The 5,510-nt window shown below is 52.8% G+C and overlaps 1 pseudogene; it reads left to right on the top strand.

Annotated features, from left to right (window-relative positions):
- Positions 1–5,217: 5,217 nt before the first annotated feature.
- LOC119472034 lies at positions 5,218–5,328 on the top strand (annotated as a pseudogene).
- Positions 5,329–5,510: the final 182 nt, after the last annotated feature.

Genomic DNA, 5,510 nt, shown 5'->3' with positions numbered 1-5,510 from the left:
GGGAAGGTGATGAGACAGACACATAGAGAAGGCAATGTGGGGACCGAGCGGAGACCATGCTGGCCTTGAAGGCTGGAGTGATGACAGCAGCCACCAAAGGGCAGACGCGGATTCTCCCTTGGAGCTCGGAGGCCATGTGGCCCTGATGACAGCTTGGCTTTGGCTCAGAGATACTGATTCCAGACTGCTGGCCTCCTGAACTGCGAAAGAGTCAATTTCTCCTAATTGAAGCCACTCAGTTTGTGGTAATTGGCAACAGCAGCCACAGGAAGCTAACTGCATCAGCATCAAGCTAGACATAGAGGAGAGTCCATGACTCTCCCATTTTCTTCTCGGCCCATAAGGTCCTTTCTCCTCTCGTGGCCTCACCAGGACCACAGCAGTTTCTCCCCTAATCTCCTCTGGCTTCTTCTCCTCCCAGTCCAGCCCCCATGTTGCTGTCAGGAGGGTTTTTCTCAAATGTAGCTCTGGTCACGTTAATCGGCAGTGAAAATCTGTCAGTGGTACAGTCAAGCCTTAAGATGAAGCCAAACTGTTTGGCCTGAAAGGACCCCTCGTCTTCTCCCACTGCCCCCCTCACACTAGCTCCTCACTCATACACAGTCACTCTCCGTCACAGACCCCAACAGCACGCTCTCAGACTCAAACACACAAGCACATGTTTACTCATATATTAACACACCACGTTGTTTTTTTTTGAGACAGTCACTATGTTGCCCAGGCTGGAGTGCAGTGGTGTGATCTCCGTTCACGGTAACCTCTGTTCCCAGATTCAAGCAATTCTCCTGCCTCAGCCCCCTGAATAGCTGGGATTAGAAGCGTGCACCACCAGGCCCAGCTAATTTTTGTATTTTTAGTAGGGATGGGGTTTCACCATTTTGGCCACGTTAGTCTCAAACTCCTGAGCTCAGGTGATCTGCCCACCTCAGCCTACCAAAGTGCTGGGATTACAGGTGTCAGCCACCAAGCCCTTCTCCTCCCTCCTTCCCTTCCTCCCTTCCTTCCGGTGTGAGCCACCAAGCCCCTCCCTCCCTCTCGTTCTATAGCCCAGGCTAGGCAGCAGTGGCAAGAACATGGGTCCCCTACAGCCTCTATATCCTGGGCTCAAGCAACTGTCGCATGTGAGCCTCCAGAGTAGCTGGGATAAAAGATGGGTGCCACCATGCCTGGATAATTAAAAACAAAAATGTATGTTTTTGTAGAGTCAGGGTCTCAAGCGACCGTCTGCCTCAGTCTCCCAAAGTGCTGGGATAACCGGAGTGAGCCACTGTGCCTGGACCACACAATCGCATTCATAGACACACTGGCTCCACACACTGAGCCATGCTGAGCTACTGAGTTCCCCTGTGACTAGGCTGTTTTAGCTTCTCCGACTTTCCTGTGTTCTTGTGATATCTCTCACAGATAGAAAGTAGCCTTATCTTAACTGCATGCGAGCACAGGCATGGCACACATTGGTCTGTTCAGTATGGAATACAAAATGCTTGTGTGCAGTGACAACACCTAGAACGCCGTGACCAGTCATCTCATTCCATCCTTACCTTTCTTTTTCCCCGAGACGGAGTTTTGCTCTTGTTGCCCAGGCTGGAGTGCAATGGTGCAATCTCGGCTTCCCGCAACCTCCGCCTTCTGGGTTCAAGCAATTCTTCTACCTCGGCCTTCCGAGTATCTGGGTTTACAAGCACGAGCCACCACGCCCGGCTAATCTTGTGTTTTTAGTAGAGACTGGGTTTCTCGATGTTGGTCAGGCTGGTCTCGAACTCCTGACCTCAGGTAATCCGCCCGCCTCGGCTTCCCAAAGAAACTCGCTGGAATTACAGGCGAGTATTGACCAGCATGAAAAGTGCTAATAGTCTGCTCCCGTTTCTGTTAGCAAACACGCCTGTGCGCAGACGGAGCTTTGGTCCAGTCCGGAGGGGAGGGCGGGGCCGACCCGGAGCCTCCAGGGAACGCTCTTGAGTAACTCGCGCAGGTGGGACCAGTTCCCACCTAGGACCACCGGCTCCGCATGGCCGGGCAGATGCAGCCGGCTCCCGCCTCCTCCGACGGGAACCCAGGGAGCCGGTAGGTTCTCACCCTTACAGCGGATCGGCTGAGAGAACGCGGCATTCAGCCGAGAAGCCCCGGGGAGCCCAAGCAGCGGAGCCGAGGCCGCCACGCAGCCCGCGCGGGGAAATCGGATCTGCAGCTCCCGCGCGGGGAAAGGGTGGGTGAGAGACCCCGGGGCTCCGCAGTCCCCCCACGGACTTCACAGCTCCCGACCCTCGCGGGCCTCCGGACTAGCGGGCAGCGGCCGAGAGATTCCCCAGCGGCGTGGCCGGAGCCCACGTGGAGCCCACGGGCTTCCCTGCCCTGAGCCGCTGCAGCTGCAGCCCCCGCCAGCCCGAGTCCCGAGTCCGGCCCGGAGGGCAGCTCCTGCCGGGCCTGGGGTAAAGCCAGTTGAATGCCAGGGAGGGAGTGGGGAGGCCGGGCGCTTTCAGGAGTCAAATAACCCTGCAGCTGCCGCGGGACCCAGACGCGAGCCAACCGCTCGCCCGCCCTGTCCCGCCTGAGCTTTGCGCTCGAAGCCTTGGGAGCAGCCCTCCCGTGTCCCTCACAGCCAGCGCCCGAACCCCGGGGGCCTCAGGACAGTCCCCTGGCGTGCGGATTGTCCCCCTAGGTCTTGAGCATGGGGCCAGGGGCCTGGGGGCTGCGCGCGGCCTTGTCCGCCACTGTTGGCGCCTGAACACTCCTCCCCGGGGCCTGAGGTCGAGGTCCCAGCCTGTGGGGTACCATCATAGGCCACCTGCAGGCCAGGGGCCTCGCCTGCCCGCCCAACCTGTGGCAGCCACCTCCAACACCAGCAGGGACCGCCTGGGTTCCAGAAGGTTGTCCCCTAACTGCGACTGCCCTCACCCACATCACACCAACTGCTCCTGGGCCTGGGATCAACCACAAGCTCAGCTGGGGCTGCCACTACCAGGATCGAGCAGGGCACCTAGAGGACCCCGAATTGTTCCCCTGAATCCATTAACGCCAGAGCCAGCCTACACGGCTCTGGGGTTCAAGAAGAGGCAAGCTCAGGTCACCACTGGGTCCCAAAGACTGGCCCACCTTAGCCTCCTAGTCCCCAGCAACCACAGCCTCCACTAATAACCACACCCTAAGCCACCCAAGAAATCATTCAGAGCCTACGGTACTACCCCAAATCAAATCCAAAGTGCCCCACCTAACCAACACCATATCTACCTTTGCAGGAAGAAGTCCTCCCCTAGGAAGCGAATTCACAAACTTGGAAGAAGCAATTTACACAGGAGGGGCAGATCTCAACAGAAGGACAGGAGAGACATGAAAAAGCAAGGAAATGGGACGCCTCCAAAGGAACCCAGTAATTTTCCAGCAACAGATGCCCAACCAAAAGAAACTGAAAAATTGTCAGATAGAGAATTGGGCATATTAATTTTAACCAAGATTAGGAGGATACAAGAGACTTCTGAAAAAGAAAGGAACAAAATGTCGCCGGGCGCGGTGGCTCACACCTGTAATCCAAGCACTTTGGAGGCCAAGGCGGGCAGATCACCTGAGGTCGGGAGTTCAAGACCAGCCTGACCAACATGGCGAAACCCCGTCTTTAAAAAAATTTTTAAAATAAAAAAAGAGCCGGGCGCGGTGGCTCAAGCCTGTAATCCCAGCACTTTGGGAGGCCGAGGCGGGTGGATCACCTGAGGTCAGGAGTTTAAGACCAGCCTGGTCAACATGGTGAAACCCCGTCTCTACTAAAACTACAAAAAATTAGCTGGGCATGGTGGCGCGTGCCTGTAATCCCAGCTACTCAGGAGGCTGAGGCAGGAGAATTGCCTGAACCCAGGAGGCGGAGGTTGCGGTGAGCCAAGATCGCGCCATTGCACTCCAGCCTGGGTAACATGAGTGAAACTCCGTCTCAAAAAAAAAAGAAAGAAAGAAAGAAAAGAAAATGTCAACAGCAATTGTGGATATGGTTGACATAGCTACCAACCAGATACTGAGTTTTCCAGAGTACACAGCAAATATGGAACTGAGGAAATCAATGTAGGAAATACAAAGTACACTTGAAAGTTTCAATGATAGACTAGATCAAGTAGAAAAAAAAACAACTCTCAAACAAAATCTGAAGCCTTTTTCTCAATTCAAAGAGATTTAAATCATTATACTCTGGCCATTCACGTGAACAAAATCTGCTGGGTTGTTACATTGGGGTCTTGGATAATCATTAAAGGTGAAAATGAAAATAATTTCTTTTTGAGGTAGCCAATTTTGTGAGATTGATTTTTGTTAGGCAGCAGTTATGGAAAGATGATTTAGTTCAGTTAACATTAATAGTACTCACGGTAATCCTAACAGGTGAATGTGGTTCAAAATAAATTGCCAGGGAATTGGCATGGTCTAGAAAAGCCACTCTCTACAACAGATTGCCCACACAGCTATGTGTCAGCCTTCCTCATTATGAAAGTGACAGACACGGCCAGGTGCAGTGGCTCACGCCTGTAATCCCAGCACCTGGGGAGGCTGAGGCAGGTGGATCACCTGAGGTCAGGAGTTTGAGACAAGCCTGACCAACATGGAGAAACCCCGTCTCTACTGAAAATACAAAATTAGCCAGGAGTGGTGGCACATGCCTATAATCCCAGCTACTTGGGAGGCTGATGCAGGAGAATCACTTGAACCCGGGAGGCAGAGGTTGTTGAGCCGAGATTGCTCCATTGCACTCTAGCCTAGGCAACAAGAGCGAAACTCTGTCTCAAAAAAAAGCATTTTTATTCATCTCCTTTAGGTGCCTCAACTTTTTCTCCCACTGTCAGCTGAAAAGAGATACACCTACCATTTCATCCACTTAGCATATTTTCTTGTTGGTTATGTTAAAAAATTACAAACATAACAATTATGAATGAAAAGTAACTCCATGGCCAGGTGTGGTGGCTCATGCCTGTCATCCCAGCACTTTGGGAGGCCGAGGTGGGTGAATCACAAGGTCAAGAGTTCAAGACCAGCCTGGCCAAGATGGTGAAACCCGTGTCTACTAAAAATACAAAATCTAGCTGGGCATGGTGGCGTGCACTTGTAATCCCAGCTACTCGGGAGGCTGAAGCAGGAGGATCGCTTGAACTCGGAGAGCAGACTTTGCAGTGAGCCGAGATTGTGCCACTGTACTCTGGCCTGGACAACACAGGAAGACTCCGTCTCAAAAAAAAAAAAAAAAAAGCCATCCTTTCCTTGGGGTTGTGCTACTGTCCAATGCGCGCATAGTGAGGGCAGTACTGCTAACGCCTAAACAACACAGCTTTGCTTTACATTGGTGCAATTTTTAGAAAAATGAAAACCCGCTTTAAAAAAAAAAGAAGAGGCCGGGCGCGGTGGCTCAAGCCTGTAATCCCAGCACTTTGGGAGGCCGAGGCGGGTGGATCACGAGGTCAAGAGATCGAGACCATCCTGGTCAACATGGTGAAATCCTGTCTCTACTAAAAATACAAAAAATTAACTGGGCATGGTGGCGC

This window comes from Cebus imitator, unplaced genomic scaffold, assembly GCF_001604975.1.
Source record: "Cebus imitator isolate Cc_AM_T3 unplaced genomic scaffold, Cebus_imitator-1.0 Scaffold82, whole genome shotgun sequence".
Taxonomy (NCBI): Eukaryota; Metazoa; Chordata; class Mammalia; order Primates; family Cebidae; genus Cebus; species Cebus imitator.
The sequence above is the reverse complement of the archived record's forward strand: the minus strand, read 5'-3'. Positions and strand labels throughout refer to the sequence as shown.